The sequence below is a fragment of the Strix aluco genome, chromosome 2 (assembly GCF_031877795.1).
Source record: "Strix aluco isolate bStrAlu1 chromosome 2, bStrAlu1.hap1, whole genome shotgun sequence".
In the NCBI taxonomy this organism is placed as follows: domain Eukaryota; kingdom Metazoa; phylum Chordata; class Aves; order Strigiformes; family Strigidae; genus Strix; species Strix aluco.
The window spans coordinates 83,881,441-83,908,265 of record NC_133932.1 but is presented as its reverse complement, the minus strand read 5'-3'; the positions used below and the strand labels follow the sequence as shown (position 1 = coordinate 83,908,265).

General features: G+C 40.6%; 1 pseudogene; it reads left to right on the top strand.

Annotated features, from left to right (window-relative positions):
- Nucleotides 1-10,230: 10,230 nt before the first annotated feature.
- Nucleotides 10,231-26,135, top strand: LOC141920038 (AT-rich interactive domain-containing protein 1A pseudogene; annotated as a pseudogene).
- Nucleotides 26,136-26,825: the final 690 nt, after the last annotated feature.

The following is a 26,825-nucleotide window of genomic DNA, read 5'->3' as shown; positions in this document are numbered from 1 at the left end:
AGGAACTTTTGCCTCTTGTCAGTTCATTAGCAATGCAGGCATGGGGTCTGGCCTACACTATAGAGCCACAAATGGCTACAGGATGGGGCAACTCAGCACACCTCTGCTCCTTTGAGGCTTGTCTAAAGAGTCTGGACAATGCAACCGCAAAGAAGTGGGGGGGTGCATCCTTCAATACACTCCCGCTTCTCTGGATGACATCCCCCAGACCAATTCACAGGCCACAGCAGCTTCTCTTGGAGGTTTGCACAGACACAAGCAAGCTTTGAGACAGTCGTAGGACATTTCAGTCTCTCACACCACCCCGTGGTTCAAAGATTGCTTTAGGACCCATGGCGGCTTTAGGAAAGGAGAGTTGTTTAGAAAAGGCCAGAAAAGAGCATTTTATAATTCATCCAATGAAATAATAATCAATTGTATAAAATATGAATTCATCCAATGAAGTAGTAATCAATTATATAAAATATGAAACATTATATAGCAAGGAGAAGAAACATTAACATGACAAAATCATATAGCAAAAGAAAACAGGGAAAAAATCTGTCCATACAATTCTCACAATTGAAGGTTTTGGCTGGTACACCACATGGATATATTTTAACATTATCAAGTGATGAGGTGGCCATAAATTGCATATTTGTTACAACGTGTTGAATTAATTGAATAAAGCAGAGAATAGTACATGGCAAAAACAGTAATAAGACCAAACCATGCAACAAATAAAACAACATTAATACTAACAATGGTTAACAGTATTCTAACCAAGCATATAACAAAGGTAACAGTATCAATTAACAATATTCTAACCTAACATGTTTAACCAAAATGTGTCCCAGGCTGGGCGTAAAGACATGCTCCCAGCCCTTGGGGATTGCGGGGAGAAGGTGGTTGTCCACAAAAACAAGTACAACTATGAAACAAGTTACATGGACACTTACAAGACCAACACACGTATATCACAAGGGAAAGCATAAGAAGAGCTACCAGAGTAACCGCCACAGAATTAAGTATCAAAAGGGTATGTTGTCAGTTGTGGAGCTGAAGATGGTGGTCTGCCTCGCTGGAGATGGGGTCTGCCTACACAGCAGGAAAATGTATTTCCACGCTCCCAGCCCAGAGTGCACGTGTAATTTAGACCTGGGTACTTTCATTTCGTCTTCATGGGTAGTTCACTGCTATGCTTATCCCCAGTAAGGTAGAGGGATGTCATATCACCCCGTGACTGGAGTGGTGGCCATTGTAAGTGAGAAGGAACACATGCATTTATACAACCTGTATGATAGATGGTGCCTTTTTATGTATGGCACGAATCTGTTTAACGCCATTGGGCGAAGCAGTAGAGACAAATTGCATGGTCGATACAATGCTTTGAATCAATTGTATAAAACATGGAATCAAACAAGGTAAAAACACTACCATAGCCAAGCCACATAACATATAAAACAAGATACGTTTAACCCACAGAGCACCTGGAAGCCATGAGAAGGGATGGAATTCCCAACCTTTCCAGGTCTGAACAGGGACATGGACTCGTTTCCTAATCCCAGAAGTTATTTGTTTGACCACCTGACCATTGTCATCAATTTTTAAACAACAGTTTGAATCATTTAAATTACCATAAACACCCCCTTCTTCAGCTAACAGGTAATCGAGAACCATACGATGTTGGAATATTGCAGTTCGCATTTGCGTGGCCTGGTCTGCTAATAGATCTAGGGCATGAGCAGTCTCATTGGTGATAATTTCTAAGACAGCTTGTAATCAAATAATGCGATTCAAATTATAAATAGGTTCTCGAGCACTGCTAATCACTTCATTGGGGTTCCAGGTGGCAGGCCCATAATGTTGGATGATCCATTGAGGGGTCCATTCACCTTTTCCCCAATTTTGGGTACTACCACCTGTCAGGGTGGTGTCAATAGATCGTTTATTTCGAATTAGGTTATCATACACTTTAATTCCTAACCCATCACCCTGGGTTTCTGGTAATAAGAAAAACAATGGTCTAACATACCCTATGTAACATATTCCTGTCCAATTTGGAGGTAGCCTCTGGTAGGCATGTTGCCCACAAATCCAGTAATGACATTTTAAAGCCCAGGCCCCATTGGCAAAGGGACCTTCCCATGACTCAGTGTCTATTGGTTGTTCATAATATAAATGGTTTTCAGGTCCTAGGGGTCCTCCCACCACAGTCATTTCACCTTCAAAGTAACAATAACTGCATCTCCAGGCTCCTGCGTTGGGTCGCCATTTACAGTTGCACCCCAAATCGCCCTTACCCGTTCAGTTGGTTGTAGACCAAAATTTGTCAAAATAAGTTCGAGTTCCATTTTGGAGTTGCCATGCCCACTGATACACCCGTACTATATGGTTTTTATCTGTACTATTAGCTTGTAGACAATTTCCAAACAACACGTCAAAGAACCGGTCTCGCATTACCGCTTTAAAACCTTCCCCTATAGGTTCTTGGTATGAACATTTTACCCAACTATTGTGAGTTTTACATGTGTTCAGTTCCATCTCCCTTGGTATTTAGAACAATCATAGGGTCTGTAATAGGGATCATAACAATCAAAGGCTGGAGATAAAGTCCATTCACAAACACTCTCCTCAACTCGTACTCCTCTCTCTTTTGTCCAGTTAAGGCAATAAATACCTTTTCCAGGAAAATGGAGTTGCCAGGGATCAGCATCCTCAGTCCAGAATCTCGTCCCATTATGGACTGTACTCAAATTGCTGACCCACCATTCTCGGTTAGCATTTAGGAGAGCCAAAGCCTCCCCAGGAACTGAGGGAGAGGAGAACGGTCACCCAAAGCAGTTTCTGTGATGATAGACAATACATCCTAAAAATATTAATAAGACAATGAACATCAATACTATACAAGAATTTAAATTTACATAAGGATCCCCTGTCGTGGCTCAGGATATTTTTCTCCATGGGGTTTTACCTGCAAGAAGAAAGAAAAGTATTCTCGGTTCATTTTGAGAACCGGAAGTGGGTTATAATTGGAAAGATGAAATAATCCACCTTGTATTAATTTTGTGCTCTTTTCCATGAGCATCTTTGGCTTTCCAAGTATACTGCATGGGGGTGGAGGTGTGCCACCTGCGAGTCGTCCCCCAGGTGGGGCAGGAGGCGACAGACCTCTCCATCCTACTCAAGGACCCGGAGACCTTGTGCAGCAACATCCGCCAGTTCTGCACAAGTCGTTCTAATTTTTGGGTCGGGAGTCCATCCATCAAGTCCCGGGAAATGCCTTTCTGAAGCCCTAAGTGCCACAGCCCCTGTCAAGTTAGGGGCCTCTCTCTCCCAGAATCCTGACCTTGGGGTGATCCCAAGCCTTGGCCCTTCCTCATGGATGATTGTCACCCACTAATTTGCTCTGCAGCCCGTACGAGCCTGGTTTCTGTTCTTTGGGACAATCTGCCAGCAGGGCCATATTTTCTCCCAAAATTAATCAATTCCTGGGCTACCTCTCCCCATGACCATACTTTCCTCCCCAGCCGCCGATGGTCAGAGGTCACTATGCCCTCCAGAGCGGCTGTCATTCTTTCTCCATTGGGGTGTTTTGAATCTTCCCTTGCAAATGAATGCCAATGGGTTTCAGGGAGTCAGGAAGTCCCTGTATCAGGGGGTTCATCCTCTCTGGGTCCACAAGCATCATCATCGGGAAGCCCTGGTTAGGCTTGAGCTCCCGATCATACATCATCTGGAGACAGGCCGCCTTCTGCACACTTTCCACTAACTGATCCACTGTACCTGTTATGGCAAGGGGATCTCCCCTCTCCAAGGGGTTCAGCCCTCCAGCCCAGTACGCAGCTCTCTGAGTTAACGACCACAGGGCCTGGTGATTACCAGTAGTTAGAAACATACCTGGACCCCAATATCCTTCTGCTTCCTTCTCTGACAACAAGATTCCATCCTCCCCTGACAGAGACACTCTCCACACATACACTGTCTCCGCTTCCTTTGCAGTCCTTGCAAAATCTTTTCTCAACTTTGCTAATTCAGTTGCTATAAATGGGACTTCTTTGGTGATAACCTGAGGACGGTCATTATCATCCTCATACAAATACTCTGTTTTAACCAGAGGATACATATGGGAGGGGCTTTCTGCAGTTTCCTTTGCTTTCTGCAAATCTCCTTGGGGATAGATTTGCTGTATCCCCTTCTCTGAAAGCTTCATCTCTACTTCCCTCAAAAGTTGATTTCTCAGCTCCTCCTTTAATATCACATTTTGGTTCCTTTCCTCCTCCAGCAACTGTTTATTTTCTCTCAACTGTTCCTGCAGGGTCTTTATTACCACTTGCAGGGAGTCAATTACAGTATCAGCCTGACAAAGCCTCTGCTTTCTATCCTCCACTGCTGCTGCCAGACTTGCTCCCAATACTGCACAAAGTATAGCTTTTTCTTTCCCCCTCCTAACATTAGCTTCCTTCTGCAACACCCTTATCCTATCCACTACACTCTGTGGTTGAAACCAATGGGATTTTGCCCAATCTTGCTCCTGGAGTGAGGGACGAGACTGATGTGCCTCCAAAAGGTCATATAATTTATCTATCCCTTCGACTGGGGAGGGGACATAATCACAAGCATCGGCTGCCTTCCGGGCGGCCATTCTCCTTTTTTTTTTTTTTTTTTTCTAACACAAAGGGGCTATCGTCCTGAGAGGGCCACACATTAATATCCATGTTGCCCCTCTTCTCTCTCAGGAGGTCACACCTTAATCTAACACAAAAAATAACACAAAGGGGTCATCGTCCTGAGAGGGCCACACATTAATATCCAAATTTCCCCTTTTCTCTCTCAGTAGGCCACACCTTAATTAATACAAAAACCCAATATTACTATCCACTCTTCCTCGTATTCACTGTTAGGAGGTCGCACCTTAATTAGGTGCTTTCTGTTTCCTGAGAACCCTGTTCATGTATAAAACAGGGAATCGCTCCTCTCAGGGAGGCAGCACATAAGTTCCAAACACAACACAAACCTGCCCCCTTATGTTTCTGAGAGGTCCCACTTAACAAAGCGAGGCAATACGGCACTTTCATCTCTAGGGATCCTGTCCGTGACACCAATTTAACGTCCCGATCCAATGGTGGGGGAGGTTTTGATATGATCCCAAGAGCAAGATTAAGACACAAACGAGGTCAAATGCCATACACCCAAACCGGTTTTTATTATTAAAGAAGTGAAGAGGGGTAGCGATAGGACTGAATGGAAGGAAAAGACAGAAATAAAGAAAGGATGCGGGATAGGGCTGCAAGAATAGTCACCACCATGGATCCAGCGGCGTCCCGTTGGTCCTCAGTCTTCAATTCTTCGGTGGTGGGTGCACACAAATCAAGCTTCAGTGGTAGATGCAAACTGAGAAAATTTTCTGCTGTCTTTTTAAGTTCATCGTATCTGCTGATTAACATATCTGCTCGCCTTTCATTTTTTCTTCTCTGGTGCAACAGGTTTTGTTGCATCTGGCTTCAGGGCAGGAACTTTTGCCTCTTGTCAGTTCATTAGCAATGCATGCATGGGGTCTGGCCTACACAATAGAGCCACAAATGGCTACAGGATGGGGCCAGCTCAGCACACCTCTGCTCCTTTGAGGCTTGTCTAAAGAGTCTGGACAATGCAACCGCAAAGAAGTGGGGGGGTGCATCCTTCAATACACTCCCGCTTCTCTGGATGACATCCCCCAGACCAATCCACAGGCCGCAGCAGCTTCTCTTGGAGGTTTGCACAGACACAAGCAAGCTTTGAGACAGTCGTAGGACATTTCAGTCTCTCACAACTCTCCATCACAAATTTATTTTAGAGGTACTTCTTAATGGAATGGGTGTTAGCCAAACAGGGCCATTTAGCTTTAGGGTCAGAGTTTGATCCTAGGCCATCTTTTATTTAACATTATAGATATAGCTTAGCAAAATATTTTAGCATTTTACAATTCTATTATATGAAAAATTCAGAAGAGACATGAAAGAATTTGACTTTGGCTTCTGCACGTGATTTGACAGTGAACAGATGAGATATCAGTGGACTGGTTTTGGCTGGGATAGAGCTAATTTTCTTAACAGTAGATTGTACAGTGCTAATCTTTGGATTTGTGATTAAATCAGTGTTGATAACACACCTATGTTTTAGTCATTGCTGAGCAGTGCTTCCGCATAGTCAAGGCCTTTTCTGCTTCTCACCCCACTCCACCAGTGAGTAGGCTGGGGGTGCACAAGAAATTGGGTGGGGACAAAACTGGGACAGCTGACTGCAACTGACCAAATGGATATCCCATACCATATGATGCCATGCTCAGCAATAAAAGCTGGGGTAAGAAGAAGGGGAGATGTTCAGAGTTATGGTCTTTGTATTCTCCGGTAACCATTACATGTGATGGAGCCCTGCTTTCCTGGAGATGGCTAAACACCTGCCTGCTGATGGGAAGGAGTGAAAAAACTCCTTATTTTATTTTGCTTGCTATGCAGCTTTTGCTTTACCTATTATACTGTCTTTATCTAAACCCATGAGTTTTCTGACTTTTACCCTTTCGATTCTCTCTCCCATCCCACAGGAGGGGAAGTGAACAAGCTGTTGTGTGGGGCTTAGCCGCCTACCAGGGTTAAATCACAAAAGCTATTTATATTAGACCACCATAAAATAATTTCAGTGATCCAAAAGTCTTCCCGTCTTAGTGATCTAAAACTCTTCCCATCTTACGAGTTCAGAGAAATATAGATTCCTACACAGACAGGAAGCAGACATCTAAATAATATCCTCTGGAGGCACAGAGGAGCTGCAGCCCTCTTCCACTAAATACATTTTAAAAAAATAAAACTAGGCAGTTTGGATCATTTGTCTGATGGAAAGTACTTAACTTTTTGGCTACTTTCAAAACCTATTTAGAAATCTAGATCCTGTCAAGTGCCACTTGTTATAGAAACAGAGATGCAATAAAGGCTGCCATCCTTTGAGTAGAATTGTGGGAAGTAAAGACAAGGTGTTAAGAAATGTGGAGTAAGCTAATCAAGTAACTGATATGAATTTGACTTGAAACATAATGGGAAACTACTGAAATGTTTCAAACGGTATGGGGAGGGAGGTGGGCACAATGACAGATAAAAGAAATTATTTTGGCAGGAGCTTTTTGGACTATAACCATCTGTGAGTATGTTTAAAGAAAGAAAAAAGACTAACAAATATATATGTAGATATTTTGGAATAAATGCAAGAATATGTATTATAAAATTAAGATCTATCTATAATCAGGAATAACTAAATAATGCTTAGACTGCTATTGTGCACAGATCATTCCTTCTCTCACTGACCAATATTGCCTCATTCTTTCTGAGTATTCCCTTGTCTATCTGAGTGCATCTGTTATCTCCTGTACTATATTTAACTCATCAATGTCACGAGGCAGGGATCATCCATCTGTTTTCTGCTTGCATGGCTGTTTTCACTGTAACATCCTCATACAAGATTGGGCCTTTTTAGTGTTACAGTAATACTCATATCAGTAGATTTGTCAAGAACAAATCAAGCCAAACAATTTTAAATTCTTTCTTCAACACAGCTTCTGATTTAGTAGATAAGAGGAAAAAGCAGAAGGTAACATATCTGGTTTAGTTGGTTGGTTGGTTTGGTTTGTTTTTCCATCCTCATAAGTAAACCTAGAAAATGAGGTCTAAGTGGCACAGTAGTATGACGAGTGTACAGCTCACTAAAAACATGTACTTTAAAGAGTAGTTAACAATGCCTCACAAGTGTGGCAGGTGCACCCACCTGAAAATAGGGCTTGGCTGCTGAAGTGTAGCAGCTACTGATTGCCTTTGTTCTCAGGGTTTCATGGTAGTTGGCACCTTTGGCTAATGGGAGCCGCTATTGACTACAGGTCAGATTCGGCCTGGGTATAAATGGAGTCCCCTGGGGGAGCCATTTTGAGCTCGTCCCCTGGAGCTGCACGCTGCGGTTGAGGACTCTCCCTTTGGGTTGGGATGCTGCCCAAGGAAACTCCTCAAGGTGACTTGGGTCGGGACGCTGCCCTGAGCAGGTCATCAAGGTTGAGAGCCCTCACTTGTCAGGTGAGTGAGAGTTTTGGGTTGTCGTTAAACCCTAGGGAGTGGGGCTTTGTTCTGTGTTTTGGTTGTTGTTAAATCCTAGGAAGTTGTTCTGTTCTCTTCTCACAGACATTCGAACCTGTAATTTGTGGAGGGCTATTTAATTGTGCTGACAATAAATTTCTAATTTTTGGTGGTTCCTTGTTTATTTGAGAGCCTCCGCAAAGCTATCATAACATTTCAGATGGAGTCCAGTACCTCTAACAGGTTCAATTACATAATTTAATGAATTATTTAGATAATACAATAAAAAGGGTTCATATAAAAACTACTGGTGACTCAGAGCTGGAAATGGTTGCAATTTCTGAGGACAAAACCAGAATTTAAATCATCTTGATAAATTGGATGAATAGTTTAGTATCAATAAGATCAAATTCAATAAAGACAAGGGCAAAGTTCTGTGTATAAGCAAGAAAAATCAGAGGCATAATTGGAAAATGGGAAATAACTGATTTGAGGAAATCCTCAAGGAGTATGATGGGTGATAAAATGAATCGAGTCAACTGTTGCACAGAATTCAAATCTCATTATTATGTATATTTAAAAGAATATCATATGTGAGACAGAATGTTAAACTTTCCGCTGAAATTTTAGTTCCAGTTTTTTAAATAGGTTGGACTAGATGATCTTCAAGGTCCTTTCCAACCTAGATGATTCTGTGATTCTGTAAATAAATTCTAGAAGAGGTGATTGTATATAAATGTATACTTACCAAATTTAGAAGTGATGAGGTGTAGGAAATTATTGAAATGATCATTGGGACGATTAAAGAAAGTCTTAACACTTTTAATTTGACTGTGATTATTTTTATGCAGGACTGTATAGGACAAGAAATAATGTATGCAATTATCAGGGAGTCAGAAAATAAGCAGTTAGAAAAACTTCTAAACATAAGAATTTTTGGGTGTTCCATATTTTGAATGTCTATTGTTGCTATATTTAAGGGGAGGGTAATAAATACCTGTCAAGACACTTGAAGTATACTTTATCTCTCTCAGAAATGGTAGAAACCCCAAACACTTAGGATATTTGCAAACTTGTTTTGGTTTGGTTTGGTTTTGGTTCTTTATAATAACTGAATGCCTGTCTTTGGAATAAGAACAAAATAAAAATAAAAAGCTTTTTTATATAAATATTTTTGTATTTTGAATATGAAAACCTTGAATATGAATATTTGTTAAGTGATACATAAATAACAGAGAACTTTAGAAAAATACAAAATCATGTTATACTATTAATTGTGGACACATGGTTCAGGAAGCTCCTGACCTCCAAAAACATGGTGATTGGAAGACTATTCTAAGACTCTACACATACATGTTTGTTCTGTCCATATAGCATCTATTGCTGCTTACTGTTAAAGACAAACCAATGAAACAGATTGACTTCTGGTCTGGTTGGACCTATTATTTTTATGTTATAGACATGTTAAGGAAAATGTTAAACAAAATCTTGAAGATATAAGAAATAAATGAACTGATAGAAGAGATTATCATATGCCCATGGAATCCAGCAGCTGATAAGTCAACTATTATTTTAGACTCACACACTGATATTTCTGATATTCCCTATTTTTTTTTTGTGTTTTTCAAAAACCAAAAGCAATGGAAATACATAAAGGACTCAGTGAAAACATGAATGGATTTCAAAACTGTGTTCTACCATAGTAGAATTTAATCACTGTGTGAAAAACAGCAGCCTCACCACCAGCAAAATGAGGAGGTTTAACATCTCGCAGTGCTCTACCACCCCACAAGAAATCAAAAGCAGATGTTTGGCTACCATAGTAAGAAGTAGACTTCACATTTCCATACAGTGCTTTTGGCTCTGACTTGTTTGATTCCTCACTTGACTGTTTTTCATTTGTTTTCTTATGAAGAAATAAACATGCCTATGTGGGTTTTGCTCCTTACTACTTTGTATTTCAAGGGTGAACCTATAAAACAAACAAGTATTCCATATTCAGTCCCACAAACTTCTGATAAGAATATGAAACAAAAACAAACAAACAAACAAACAACAAACAAACACAAAAAAACCCCAAACCAAACCAAAACAATTCAACCTCCATTACCAAATTCAGGTATTTGAGGAACCAAGAAGGAAAGGTGCTTTGTTGGATATGGTGTTTATGAACAAGGAAGAACTGGTCATGGATGTGAAAGTCAGAGGCAGCCTTGGCTGCAGTGATCAAGAGATGGTGGAGTTTGGGATACTAAGAGAAGCGAAGAGGGTAAAAAGCAGGAATGCAGCCTAGGATTTCTGGAAAGTAGACTTCAACTTCTTCAGAGATCTGCTTTGGATCATATCCCATGGGACTCATCCCTGGAGAGAAAGAGTGGTCCAGGACAGCTGGATGATGTTCAAAGATCATTTCCAAGCTCAAGAACAGCCCATCTTGACAAGTAGGATACAAAGTGGAAGTGGCAGGAGCTCCTAACTGAACTCAGACACAAAAAGGAAGTGTACAATATGTGGAACCAAAGGCAAGTTAGCCAGAAGTTTAAATTTACTGTCTGATCTTGCTGGGATAGGATTAAGGAAAGCCAAAGGTGACCTGCATCTGAATCTGGCAAGGGACCTGAAAGGCAACAACAAAGGCTTCTACAAGTACATAAAGAGCAAAAACAAGACTAGGGAAAATATAGTCCTGACACTGAATGCGACAGGGAACCTGGTAAAAAATGATGTGGAGATAGGTGAGGTGCTTAATTCCTTCCCTCAGTCTCTACCATTAAAAATGGCCTTCAGGAGTCCAAGGCCCTGGAGATCAGAGGGAAAGTCTGGAACAAGGAAATCTTACCCTCTGTAGACAAGGTGAGGGAACACTTCAACAAACTTGACACACATAAGTCCATGGGCTCTGACAGATTGCAACCATAAGTGCTGAAGGACCTGGCTGATGTTACTGTGAGGCCACTCTCAATTATCTTGGAATGGTCATGGTTATTGGGAGATATTCAAAATACAACTGGGCACAGACCAGGACAATCTGCTCCAGCTGACCATTCTTGGACAAAGGGGGTTGGACTCAAAAATCTCAAGCCATCCCTCCCAACCAAAGTTATTCCATTACCATCTCCACGGATGGAGTCTCCACAGCTTTTCTGGAAACCTGTTCCAGGGTTTTACCATTCCATGATAAAAATGGTTTTGTAATGTTTAAATGGAATTTCTTTCATGTCAGCTTGTGTCCATTGCCTCTTCTCCTGTCAGTGGGCACTACTGAGTTTAGTCTGGCTTTCTCATATTCATTCCCTCTCATCAGCCATTTTTACACATTGGTAAAATCCCTGAGTATTCCCTTCTCCAGGCTGAACAGTCTCAGCTCTGTCAGCCTTTCCTCATATAAAAGACCACAGAATCACAGAATGGTTAAGGTTGGAAAGGACCTTTGCAGGTCATTTAGTCCAACCCCCAGCTTCTTAGCTGCCCAAGACCATGTGCAGATGGCTTCTGAATTTCACCAAGAATGGAGATTCAACAGGCTTTCTGGGCAACCTGTTCCAGTGACTGGTTACTCTCACAGTGAGGTGCATCACAGACCTGTTGTTGCTCTATCTTATGTTGCTGAATGCCACTTGCACCTTGAAGAAGTTGGACATCAACCACTGGGGGAGGTTGTATAACTAGTATTGTGGTCTGAGCCCAGAAGACAACTGAGCACCATGCAGGTGTTTGCTCACTCCTTCCCCCTCAGGAATGGGAAGGAGAAAGTAAAACAAAAGGCTCAGCGACTGAGACAAAGACAGGGAGGAATGATTCACCCGTTACGATCATAGGCAAAAGACAGACTCATTTGGGGAAGAAAAAGAACAGCAATTTAATTTGAACACCATCACCACAACCACTTAATTTACCGATCAGATCAGAGTAGGACAGTGAGAAATACAACCACATCTTAAAAACACCTTCCCCCCACTCCTCCCTTCTTCCCATTCTCAGATTTTCTCCAAATTTCTCTACCTCCTCCTCGCCAGTAGTGCAGGGTGACAGGGGGGTTTGTGGTCTGTTCATCACCCATTGTTTCTGCTCCTTCCTCCTCAGGGTGAGGACTCCTCACACTCTTCCCTTGCTCCAGCATGGGGTCCTTCCCATAGGAAACAGTCCTCCATGAACTTTCTCCAACATGACTCCTTCCCACAGGCTGCAGCTCTTCATGAACTGCTCCATTGTGGGTGCCTGTCATGGACTGTAGTCCCCGCAGCAACAAACTGCCCTAGTGTCGGCTTCCCTGAGAGTCCCAGCCTTCTTTGGGCACAGCCACTTGCTCTACCATGGACCTCCATGCGTGGCAGGGAGACACCCTAACCTCTCTCCATGGTCTGCAGTGGAGTCTGTGCTCTGGCACACCTTCCCCCTCCTCCTACTTTTTTCCACTGACCTCGGTGTTTGTATAGGTATCTCCCTCACAACTTCAACTTCTCCTCCCAGGTTCCCCTTCTTAAATATGTTATCACAGAGGCACAGGCACCGTTGCTGATTGGCTCGGCCAATTTCTTGGCCAGAGACAGGTCCAACTTGGAGCTGGGGGAGCTTTTGAGAAGCTTCTCACAGGGACCACCTCTGTAGCCATGTCCCCCACTACCAAAACCCCACCACACACAAACCCACCACAACTAGTTAGAATGCCAGAGTCTTGTTCGTTATTGGAATTAACCAGAAAAAGCACTCCACCAAGAATGGCCAGGCATCACCATCTGTGGAATTGAGAAGGAGCTCTTAATGTGTCAATCCTGTCTGTGTCCAGGCTAGGTGAGGTTTCCTATGGTGCTCCAATCCAATCTTAATCATTTTTGTGGACGACTTCTGGATTTTTCCAGTAAATACATATATATCTTGTATTGGGGCACCCAGAAATGGACACAGTCATCCATCTGTGGCCTCACCAGTGTTGAGTGGAGGGGAAAATTCACTTCCCTTGACCTGCTGGCAATGCTTTTTCTAATGTAGCTTTGGATTCTCTTGGCCTTTTTTGCCACAAGGGTGCACTGCTGGCCCATGGTCAAGTTGCTATCCAACACGAATTCCAGATCTTTCTCAGCAGACTGCTTTCCAGCCAGTCAGCCCCCAGCATGTACCAGTTGCTGGGGTCACTTCTCCCAGGGTGCAGAATTTTTCATTTCCTCTTGTTGAACTTGAAGGGCCTCTTCTCAGCACATTTCTCCAGACTGTTGAGGTCCCTCTGATTGTAGCATAACCCTCTATCAGCCCCTCCTCCCAGTTTTATATCACCTGCTGAGCATGTACTCTGTCCCACCATACAGCTTATTAATGCAGATGTGAAGAAGCATTAGTCCTAGCACTGACCACAAAATGCAGAATTTATAACTTGCCTCCAGTTGGACTTTACCACTGATCACAACCCTGGGGCTGAGGCCATTCAGACATTTTTTTAACCCACCTCATCATGCACTTATCTAACATGTATTTTGCCAGCTTGCCTATAAAGATGTTACGGAAGATAGTGTCAAACACTTTACTAAGGATAAGCCTTACTACAGTAGAGATAAACAACAGACTCCTTTATATATGTTGTATCTGTGTTTTAATCATCATAAAGTAACATTTTGCATTTTGAATTTTGTTGATTTAGACACACAGGATGAAATTCATTCAGAGCTTTCTCTTAAAAATTACAGGATCTGATTTGAGGTCTCCGTTCTGAATCAGTATGAAGAAGATTTAAAATAAATTTCTGTCTTAGTGACCTCATTGCCATGGTGTAATACTGTAATACATTCAGGTCACTGAATACCAAGTGGAACAGCATCAAGACTGAATGTGACTCACATCAGAAGGTAGGGAATATGTCATAAAATTCATTCAGTTCAACAAAGTATTTAAGTAAGATTTAAGAGTGCTCTAATGACTGAGTAAAGTGTTGAACTGGTGTAGAGACAGCACTGTCTGGTTTTGGTTTTTCCCTTTATTAAATGTGACCCAAAACATCTAATTCTTCTGGGGAAGAAAACCAGAGGTTGAATTTGTGAATAGCTGAAGCTGGCCCCAAATTCACTGACTATCTTTTTCTCAAGAAAGGATAAGAAGAAAGGGAAGAATGAGAAGAATGAGTCTAAAAGTGATAGCAATAATAATGCATCATAATGAAAAAGATTTCTTTATAAGGCGGGTTTTACCAGTAAAAGCTGTATGCAGTTTCAATGTTATTTTTCATTTATGGCAGGAGAGTTTGCTGTTATTAAAATTAAATATACCCTGTCAGATAAGTAATGCAAATAGGCTCACAACAGTTTGGCTTTAAAAGACTTGCCTAGCTAAAGGAAAATGTGCACTAACGCCTAGAAATTACAAAATTTAGGCTTCCAGGATTATAGTTTGGTTATATTAACTATTTTTCCATTCAGTAGAACATAAAAATAGATAAGTAGTTTTAGCCATGGATTTTTTTAATTGGAAGTATACCTTCAGGGACAGCTGTACTACTATGAGCTTCTATTGTAGCTTCTATATTGGCATGCATAGAGTTCTTTCAGGCTTTGATATTCCAACCCAAAATGGAAGGTACATATTAACTGGAAGAATCCTAATGTATACCAACCAGGAAAAAAATGAAAAGGAAAAAATAAAAAAGAATGTGGGATTACAGCAGGAGTCAAATTACAGTAATTTGAGGAAGTATGAAATTGAAAAACACAGTTGAGAAACAACTAATTTATATGAAAATTATATCAAAACTTCAAATAAATAATAATCTTAAACAATGGATCCTGATAACAATATACATCTTCTGCTGAATCTTAATATTCATTACTTTCTTGAGTGTCAAAATCTTTGGTGAATATTGCTAAAATTAACAGGCATAAGAACTGGAAGAAATGAAATACAGTATGAATATTAAGTTATTAGTTTGCAAACATAGAATAGAGATCCACTGTGTCTTGATTGACTTCATGGGTGCATTTGTGCTTTGATTTATTTGCAACACTAGCAAAGACGTGGGAAAGAAAAATTTAAAAAAAAAATAAAAGGCAGGCTCTGATAAAAATAAATTAATGTGGGAATACTGGATACAAAAACAAGTGACACAAAGGTTGGAACGTAGTGCAATGGAAGTAAAAGTATTGCATGAAACTGCTCCTGAATTGGAAACAAGTACTTTAAACTTTTTTTTTTTTTAAAAAAAAAAGGTGTTCTAAAATGAAGCACAACACATGACCTCATTTATGAGGCTGTTTTAAAGATCTATGGAAAACTTTCTAATCATATAAAAAATGAAAAAAAGAGGGTTGAAGTTTTTACATTTGGATACAAATAACTAATCCTGCTGGCTGCTTATCCAGCTAAAATACTGTACACTGGTATTTCACTGGAACTCGTGTAAATTGAGTACTTCATAATCTATTCAAGTGAAGCGAATTTCATTCTTTGCCAAATTCTAGCTACAGACTCACAGATATTTATTATTTAGCAAAACTAAAAAATTACATTAAACTATACTAGATAATATTAATATATTGAACACAGCTGCTGTTACATAAAGGTATTAAAGGTCATAAATATTATACAAATTTTCTTGGTGTTTGATTATAATTAAAAATTGTCATATGGTGAAGCTTACCTAAAAGCATGCTTGGACAAATGAGATTTTTACTGCATCTGCCCAGTTGGCTGATGTGAACATGTTCTGTGCAGACTCTGAGTGTGCATAAGCACGTATGTGTGTTTTGTAGAATAAAAATTGCTACACACCCATTATGCCCATCCAACTTTAAGAGGAAAATATTAGATTTTAAGTCACTGGGTGGTGTGTTTCTATTCCTGAGGTTATTTCACCCCTAAATTTATCCATGACAGAGAGTAGTATAACACTATCATACGAAATTTTACATGAAATTTAAGCCATTGGTAAGGTAAAAAAACTTAAGGTTCAACCAGGAAATCCCTTGTAAAACTAGATAATCAAAATTAATTTGAAAATCTTTTCAGAAGCTATCAATTCCAATACATGGAACACAGAACAACTAAGAAGACTGCACTTACGGATTACAGAAATTTTTCTCTAGAGAAAACAAATGAACAAACCAACACAACATTTAAAGTAGCACATTAGTATCAACCTGAAAATAGTTTCTCTTGAATAAAATGCAATTCATTAAATGCTTTCTCAGCAACAATTTTCAGTTAGGAATAACCTCTTTCTTTCATTCTACTCTGACAAATCAGTTCAATTTCTTGTTTTGTTTAAAAAAAAAAAAAAGGCAAGTGATTTGTTATTATAACAAATTTCCATTTATTTAAATTCAGTGCAGTGAAATTTTGTGTAAACAATTTGAAACAACAGCTTACAGCATAATTTTTAATGAAAGAATACAGCAACTACAATAGCAGAATATAGGAGAAAGTCCACAAAAATAAATGTGAAATGCAAGCCTTCTAATAGAATTAAGTATTTATCTAGATTAAATAAGTGGGGTAAGATTCTTAGTCACTGGTAAAAGTCTAGTATGTATTAAGGTGCCTAAACCTGATTTTCAAGGAAGTTATCACCTAATGAAAGAATTAATAATGCATGTCTTCGTATGGCCTTTTGTCCCCAAGGAATGGCTGCCTAAACCTGGAGTAGAAGTGCTGGAGCAGAAGACAGATACACTAATTGTATAAATCTGTACCTTTTGCCTAGTAGAGCTGGCAACAGAGAAAAGGATATAGAAAAGAGAACAAATTGATTCAGAAGAAAGGATAATCAGTATTTTGAAAACTGAGGTAATAAACTTAAATAATAAAAACAAAGGAAGTAAACCCACTTATGAGCAGTATCAATCACAAAATAATTTTATGCAGTTTTTGCAATCTCAGATATGCTACAGAATAAATCCAAATAAAAAGATTTATTTAAGTGGATGTGGCTGCTAAAGCAATCATTATTATGTATTAGTAACTGGATGATGCTCATACCATTGTTTCAGGATCAATTTTGCATGTCTTTGTTCTTTAAACAATTCTCCCTGAAAAGATGAAAACGAAACATAATTCACTTTAAAAAAAATCCAACCTAAAAGTAGCTGTTCACTCAAAAATGCACTCTGGTCTTATTCTTAATGTCCTTTAAACCAATATGACTAACTAAATAGATGGATATTCGGAAAAGAGCTGCATATTTTGCAGTGTGATTTATGCTATTAACATAAGAAAAAGAAAATTACAAAGAAAAAAAACCTTTCTAAAATAACACAGGATTTATAATAAAATTAAAATTAAATTTACTTGTGAATAAATAATACAAAATTTAGTGTATGGAGTTAATTTTTGAAGGCATTTATATACCTGAGGTGGAATTACTGAAAAGAACCCAAAGAAGGGAATATCTTTAATTTAAATTGAACTCTTCTTCTCTAGGCAAAACCAGCAGAACAAGTCTGACATTGTGATGCAGGATTTTCTAATACTGGGACTACAAAATTACTTAATATCAAAACAGTAGTCTCTCTAAAGAAAACAGTCTCAATAATCTTTCAAAGGGTAATTTTATTTTGCTTTATTATTCATCTTAGTTAATTCTTGATATCAGTAATTTACTTTTAGTAATAAATGAAACTGTACTTTGAAAGATATCCTTATTTTTCTGCCCAGCACTGTCAATGTTATGGATGCTGATGGCCAGGCCTGACCTGACACCACTGATCCCCAACCAGTTCTGGAAAAGACCAAGCCACCTGCCTGGCCTCCCCTGGCTTTGGTCTTTTAGGTTTTTACACCTTTCCTTCTGTTTTTTTCCCTTGTGAATCCTTGAGGTATTAATGATCCCACTTCACCCAGTTCCACCACCAACTGTACCTGTGACTTCCTCGTCTTTATGCAGACTTTCTCACTGCTCTCTCTCAGCAGCCCAAGCCACCATTATGTAGAAGGGACATACCAGAGCTGAGCCTGGTACAGCCCAGATAGTAACCAACCAATCTTTTTTTCTTTTAGAAGTCTCAGGTGCCTAAGTTTCTCAAGAGAGTACTCAGTCACTCCGCCTTACTTGTAAGTCTGGTCAGGAAACCAAACCTAAGTTCTTGAAGATTGGATATGTCTAATTTTATGAAATCAACATCACTTGAATTGGGAGGAACCTCAGGATATTATCTACTCCCATCTTCTTCTTAAGGCAAGGTCAACTTTGGGTTCCTCTCTGTTGCCTTTGAAGTAAAATGGAGAGAAATGTATTCAGCAAATGACTCACCTGATGGTTAGAGTTATGTCTAAGTTAGAATGAGAAGAACTGCTGCCTAGTAGTCCATATATCACTAGCTGTGATTACTCAAACATAGTTGTGCACATTTCATCAGATGATCTGAGTTTTTGAGAAAAAGAAGTGAAATGGTTGGAGATCATCAAGTAAGCACTCTCAGAATATGCATAACATGTATAACCAGAATGGAGATCCTCATAAAATTGAGCTGAGATGTGGTAGCCTGACAACTGGAGCATCTGATTTTCCAGTGAGTGGGAAATCTTCTTTAGGTAGGGGTAAGAGTGAGACAGCTGTGTAGAGAAGAGGAACAACACTCATGGAATTGTGGGAAGGGTGCACCACCACTTCCAGTTAGCCCTCCCACCTGTATATTGATAGCCATTAGCAAGGTCTGAACATGTGTATTTAAGAATCTGGAACAGGCAAACTTACAATATTTTAAGAAGCACAGAGCCAACAATGCAGCACTGTGTTGTGCAGTTGTATGTCATAACGCTCAGTAGGTCATGCACCCTTGCAAAGCTGTTTCTTGAGAAGTGAATTCAAACACAAAATTAAGTGATATTTGACTAGATTCCCTTTTTAGAGCAGTGGTTCTCAACCTGTGGTCCGCGGACCCCTGGGGGGGCCACAATGTCATCACAGGGGGTCTGTGAAGGCTTAAAGCAGGGGTGGAGAATGTCCAGCCCAGAAACATTTGGTCTGGCCCACACTGCACCTCCTTTTCCCACAGTCCCCTCCCCTCAATGCTCCTCTCATACACAAGCCTCTCCCTGCCCCCCCCCCCCCCCCCCCCTTCTCACCTGCCCTGACACACTAGTATATTTGGTACTGGTATGGTTAGTGGGACCCATTTTAACTAGGTAGCTTTTCTCTTAAAGACATTTTCATAACCCAATGGCCCTCTTTAGGGCCACAACGGGGCTGAAGTCTGTTCCTCCAAGAGGTGGCCCTGGACCTGTAAACAAAAATATATGGTGACTGAACACAGACAAACAAGGGGGGAAGGTGAGAAGAATTGTAAAAACTTTTCATCAAATTTTAAAGTAAAAATTGGCATGAAATTCAGAATTAGCACACTGAAATACCATAAAATGAGCCATTTGAGCAGGAAGAGTGCTGATGCTATTATTTTAAATTCATATGGAATCATTGCAATAAAGATATTATAATAAGAGTGTGTGAATTAACAGATTAACTTATTTCCCCTTCTCTCCAAATTTGAAGACTCTTCATGAGAAAATTGAAATAAATATTTGATGCAGTCTAGTGCTTTAAATTTTGAATAAAATCTTGGAGGTCCATGGTCACAAAAGGTATTTAAAGGAGGTCTGTGGTGAAGGAAAGGTTGAGAACCCCTGTTCTAGAGCCTTTCACAAGGATTTTACACAGAGGTGATTAAAAAAAAAAAGGTTTTGGTTTCCATTAGACAGAGGCAATACTGGAGGCAGAGTGCACTTTCTGTTTCATGGCAAACAATGACACTCCACAGTCGGTTCAGTCAAAAAAAAAAGGTATTATTATTTGTTAATAATTATTTCTAATATACACGATTTAAAACATTAATTTGAAATTTTTCAGTGAGGTCATATAGCCAAGTAGATCTCAGTACTCCTTCTGTTAAAAACAACAGAAACTTTTTTTTTTTTTTAAATAACTCTGTCTTGCCTATAAGAAAAAAAAAAATATGCTTAAACATTAAGAAACTGACTCACTTTAATTTGTTTCAAGTGAAACCAATACCTGTAGAGTTAGGTAGAATATATTTATTTTTCATTTTTATGCATTTCTCATTCACTTTCTCATAATTCAACATTTTCCTTTACTGGGCTTTATGGTTTTCTGATAATAACTCTATAGAAGTCTGTGGCAAGCCTTATACATAAATGCGTGAATAGTTTTAGGACTTCTGAATCAACACTTCCTGGTATTTCATCCATTAGCTAGTTGCATTTAATTTTTACAGCTGTACTGTGCTAGTATTGCATAAGAAATTGCTAATCACACTGCTGGGCATTATTGTTTCTCTGTTAATTTCTCAATATTAGGTTTATCCCAAAAGACATATCACAGAATCAGGGGTACTTTATATAAGTATACACAAGACAAAAAACGTGCTAAATCTCTAACTTTGTTTTGCGCACTATATAATTTTATTTTAATCTTCCTTCCAGATAATAAGATGTATTCACAATAAAATTGTTGGGAATTTAGTTGTGTTCTTCCCAGTACTATTATCATAAAATATATAATTTTTTTTTTTTTTTTTAATATTAACCTCTAAGGCCTAACTTCAACTTTTTTTTTTTTTTTAAAAAAAAAGGAAGAAAGAGAAACTGTTGATTTTTTTTTATTTTTTTTTTTTGTTTATATCTGATATATTCTGTAAAGATGCTAAGCATTCCTTAAGGATGTGGAACAGATGATCTTGGTAAAGACTTTAGGAATGATTCCTATAGTATTTATTAGCAATATCAAATTTCTTTTCCAAAGTTTCCATGGAATGTCCATCTACTTTCTTATAACACCAGTATGAAATGAATTAGACAGATTTCAGAAAGGACCAGATCATCCCTAAGGGGAGGACAAACTAATCCCAGAATGGGACCCAACCATCCACAAAGTATGAAGGCAAACCAAACTAACCCCAAAAGTAGGCCCAAAGGAGGAACAGTAAGATAACAGACAGTCTCACTTCAAAGATGATCTGTGTCACAGAGTCTTGAGTCAGCCAGGTGTCTCCAGGGAGAGTCCAAGATCTTGTAGATAGTTCTGGTTGGAGAATTCAGCCTGTTTAGGAAAGGGAAAGTGTGTGCAGCATGGGAAGTTCTGGGAGACAGATGTTCCATTTTTGATAAAAATTAAGTCCTTTTTTTATAATAGAGCCATAAGGGGGCATATAACACCACCACTTTGAGCAGCCAATAGATGCTGTTAATTTCTATTTCTCACCTGAGGTAACAGTGAATAGATGATGATGTTTTCTGCTCTTTCAGACCAATTTTGTTTTCCAAGACTGTTTTATACTTTTTCAGATGATAAACTGTCATTACAGTTTCCTGGTTTGACACTTATTGATAGCCTCTCAGGATGTTTCCAGTTTCTAGGTACCCCTGTTGTACTTCAAAGAGACTAGCTGCACTTCTCAAGGATGCTTCTGGTCCCAAGGTCTAGTTCCCAGGCTCACCACTCCCAGTCTGGCAGGCAATTTCTCTGTCAGTATTTTTCAGCAGACATTTTCTTTTCTTCAGTAATTTTCCCTTCTAACCAGGTTGCATTTCTGGATGCTCGCATCATAAATGTATGAAATATACTTTATAAAAATACCAAATTTCTATGAAACTCTATGAAATTGTATTAATGTACTTGTTTTACAGTCAGGGACACATAACATCAATTAGGAAATCTGCTTCAAAGCAAGGAGTAAAGAGACACATTTCACAAATCTTAATCTTGTATGTCAAAGAAATTTCCATGTGTTCCATGTGTTGAGAAAGTTTCTCAATGCCAATTAATTTTTTATTTCCTTTCATGACTTTGTACCTAAGAGTCTATATGTAAGAGTCAATTTACATGTGGTGTCATTTCAAAACAGAAGCCCATTAACTAATATTTAGATGTAAACGACATAAGGATTGGTATCAATGTCATGAAGAATAGCCGTAACTTTCAGAATACTTCTTGAAACATTCCTGCGGATTTGTATCAAAAATACATATGCTGAAGCTGGTTTCCTTATTATCCCTAATTGTCCTTTAAACGCTCAAATGCCTGCTTCCCTGATGAAACTAAATATTTGATAATATGTTATTCACCTGTTGCTTCCATTAAATGTTGTATCTCAGGTTTAAATACTTGTGAAATCCCTGGGTAAGATTTTCAAAGGCACAAATACTGTTTATTACACTCTGCCGTCTTGCTTTGACAACTCAATAATTTCAAATGGCAAACATTCCTACTCTTGAAGTCAGAATTTGCTATACCTAAAATCCTATTTATTTCCCAGTATATGGTGATATTCTCTTCCTTATCATTTTTGTAATAATGGACCCTAACTTAGAGCATTTTCTTCTTATGATAACTCACATCTTCTTTATTCTTTTTGCTATTTTTTTAGATTTATTTCTGGGGAGTTTTATCATCAAGTGTGTCCATGGATGACATGCTGTCAGAGCAATGTAACATACATCTGTAATTAATTTTTCTTTAACAGATTGCCTATGATACTTTTTGAGGGAAGATTCTTATAAGAATTCTAGTCAGGACCTTGACATGAGATGTATTTATTGCAATCTGCATTTGTATACCTTTCAAGATTGTTGGAAAAAATAAAACAAAATAGTGTTAATGAAATAGTTTAACAACTCACCCACACTTAAATGAACACACTTACTTCACAAGGAAATCAAGGTGATCATTCACAGAATATACTGCATAATGGATTGAAAGCTAAATACCAGTCATTTCAAACTTAAGTGTTTGAAATATAAAAACAACTTGTTAGGGTGTTTAATATTTAGAAATACTTGATAATTATGATAGAAACACAGTCTACATAACTTTCTTCTATAAAATGCACATACACAAAAACCCAAACACAAGAGAGCTATGAAAGTAAACAATGAAATGCAGATATTACTTCAGTTTTGCCTGTTCATGGATTTAATATAAATCATTTTAGGGACCAGAATTTTGAAACTTCCCACAAAATATGTATCTTAGTTTATAAAACACGCATATGGAAAGTTCCACAATTTTGGGACCTAGAAGCTTTTTCTCAGCTGTATTCTCTACAGTATTAGAAACTTATTGTGTTGATGGAAATGTAAATGTTATCATAGAATCACAGAATAACAGAATCGTCCAGGTTGCAAAAGACCTTGAAGATCATCTAGTCCAACTGTTAATCTAGCATTGGCAGTTTCCAACTACACCATATCCCTAAGCGCTATGTTGACCCGACTCTTAAACACCTCCAGGGATGGGGACTCCACGACCTCCCTGGGCAGCCCATTCCAACAACCTGTTCTGTAAAGAAATACTTCCTAATATCCAGTCTAAACCTTCCCCGGCACAACTTCAGGCCATTACCTCTTGTCGTGTTGCTTATTGCTCATCCCCAGCTCTCTGCAACCTCCTTTCAGGTAGTTGTAGAGGGCGATGAGGTCTCCCCTCCGCCTCCTCTTCTCCAGTCTAAACAACCCCAGTTCCCTCAGCCGCTCCTCGTACAACACGTGCTCCAGACCCTTCACCAGCTTTGTTGCCCTTCTCCGGACACGCTCGAGTAATTCAATGTCCTTTTTGTAGTGAGGGGCCCAAAACTGAACACAGGAATCGAGGTGCGGCCTCACCAGTGCTGAGTACAGGGGCAAGATCGCTTCCCTGTCCCTGCTGGTGACGCTATTTCTGATACAGGCCAGGATGCCATTGGCCTTCTTGGCCACCTGGGCACACTGCTGGCTCATGTTCAGCCGGCTGTCAATCAACACCCCCAGGTCCCTCTCTGACTGGCAGCTCTCCAGCCACTCCTCCCCAAGCCTGTAGCGCTGCTGGGGGTTGTTGTGGCCAAAGTGCAGCACCCGGCATTTGGCCTTATTGAAACTCCTACAGTTGGCCTTAGCCCATCGCTCCAGCCTGTCCAGGTCTCTCTGCAGAGCCTCCCTACCCTTGAGCAGATCAACACTCCCACCCAACTTGGTGTCGTCTGCAAACTTACTGAGGGTGCACTCAATCCCCTCATCTAGATCATCAATAAAGATGTTAAACAGGAGTGGCCCCAAAACCGAGCCCTGGGGTCACCACTCGTGACCAGCCACCAACTAGATTTATCTCCGTTCACCACAACTCTTTGGGCCCAGCCATCCAGCCAGTTTTTTACCCAGCAAAGCGTGTGCCCATCCATGCTGCAAGGAGCCAGTTTTGTCAGGAGAATGCTGTGGGAAACAGTGTCAAAGGCCTTACTGAAGTCAAGGTAAACAACATCCACAGCCTTTCCCTCATCCAATAAGCAGGTCGCCCTGTCGTAGAAGGAGATCAGGTTTGTCAAGCAGGACCTGCCTTAAATAAACCCATGCTGACTGGGCCTGATCATCAGGTTGTTCCACATGTGTTGTGTGATGGTACTCTGGATGAGCTGCTCCATCAGATTCCCAGGCACTGAAGTCAAGCTGACAGGCCTGTAATTTCCCGGATCATCCTTCCGACCCTTCCTATATATGGGCGTCACATTGGCCAATTTCCAATCTGTCGGGACCTCCCCGGTCAGCCAGGACTGCTGGTAAATGATGGAAAGTGGCTTGGCAAGCATCCCAGTGCTCAAGCACCCCATCCCAGACCCCTCACTCTCAGCCTTCTTAGCAGCAGCAGCAACAGCCTCAGTCTTAACTTCCACAACTTCAGACATTGCAGCCTGTGTATTCTCAGCAGCAATCCCAGCTGCCCCATCAGCAGTCCCCAACTCCATGTCCTCAACAGCCATCCACAGCCCAGCAGCACCAACAGAATCAGCCTCCCTACTCACTGCAGCGGTCACAGTCGCCCTATCATCATCAGCAACAAACTCAGCAGACGGCTTCCTCGGCTCTTTCTCAACATTCATCTTCATACCCTCAGTCACAGCCACAGCAGCAGCAGTCTGCCTACTCCCAGCAATGCTTCCCGCCTCCTCAGGAGTTATCTCAAGAGTCGTTTGGGTCCCAGGCATCATCTGCTCCCTCAATGGCTTCCAGTAAAGGGCAAGAAGATATGAACGTGAATCTTCAGTCCAGACCTTCTAGCCTGTCAGACCTTTCTGGTTCAATAGATGATCTACCCATGGGTACAGACAGAGCCCTGAGTCCTGGAGTAAGCACATCAGGGATTTCCAGCAGTCAAGGAGAGCAGAGTAACCCAGCTCAGTCTCCTTTCTCTCCACATACCTCTCCTTACCTGCCAGGCATCAGAGGACCCTCCCCATCCCCACATGGATCTCCAGCTAGTGTTGCTCAGTCCCGCTCTGGTCCACTTTCAGCTGCTGCAGTACCAGGCAATCAGATATCACCCCGACCGCCCAGTGGCCAGTCGAACAGTATCATGCATCCTTCCATGAACAAGTCAAGCATAGCGCAAGATTGAGGTTACATGAAGAGAAACATTCAGATGCCCCAGTACAGGTCACCCCAGCCTGGCTCAGCCTTATCTCCCTGTCAGTCTTCTGGAGGACAGATGCATGCTGGAATGGGGCCATACCAGCAGAACTCCATGGGAAGCTACAGACCCCAGGGTGGGCAGTATGGACCTCAAGGAGGTTATCCCAGGCAGCCAAACTACGCTATGTCCAATGCCAACTACCCCAGTCTGGGAATGGGAGGAAGCATGAACCCCATGGGAGCAGGGAGCCAGATGCATGGGCAGACTGGCGTGCCACCGTACAGCGGCCTTCCTCCGGGGAGGATGAGCCACGCCACCATGGGGAACAGACCTTACGGACCCAGCATGGTGAATATGCCACCTCAGGTGGGGATGGGGATGTGCCCTGCCCCGGGCGGCATGAATCACAAAGCACAAGAGGCGGCTGCCGCCGCCATGCACTCTGCTGCCAACTCCATCCAGAGCAGGCCTCCTGGTTATCCAAACATGAATCAAGGAGGAATGATGGGCAGTGGACCTCCGTATGGACAGGGAATTAACAGCATGGCTGTCATGATCAACCCCCAGGGCCCACCCTACTCAATGAGGGGGACATAGCTAACAACTCTGCGGGGATGGCAGCAAGCCCTGAAATGATGGGTCTTGGGGATGTTAAATTAACACCTGCAACTAAAATGTTATGTTGCTTGAGAGAATGAAAAGATTACTATTTCAACATCTTGCTTCATGATATATGTTACCTCTTCATAGTACATAAACTGTAATCATTTTACCAGTAAAAAAAAGTATCAGATATTCATACTAGTTATGTCCATATTACTTTGATATAGCAGAGCAAGACAAATGGAAATAGAGAGAAAATGAAATGATGAAATAAAATATTAAAACATTTTATGTTCTTGAAGGAACAATAAGCTAGGCTAAAAAGTGTGGTGGAGTGTGTCATTTCTGATAGTGCTGTACCACCTGAGGATAAGGAGCTTTGGTAGGAGAGGTTGACTCACTCCTTCAGGCTGAGGGGGAACTGACAGTCTGAATGCTGATAGCTGGTATGAGCACTCTTGCCAGAAGGATATTATTTAAAGATGGACACCTTCTCTTAATGTTCTTATTGTAAGGTCATCTGAGTGAAGCAGGTATGGAGAAAATATGCCTAGAAATAATATTCTTTTGTAAGGGCCCTGTGAACATTCCTCCTCATCATGGAGGTTTGGCTCCCTGGGGTACCAAATGGAAAGGGGGGCAGCCATCAGCTGAATATCTCTGTGCTGGACCCCTGCCCCAGCAGCCAAACTCCCAGAAGGTGGGGATTCAGTCAGGACCCTGACAGCAGCCACCCCTCCTCAACAGATACTGTTCTCACATTTTGCACAGATCTAGTGTTGGAG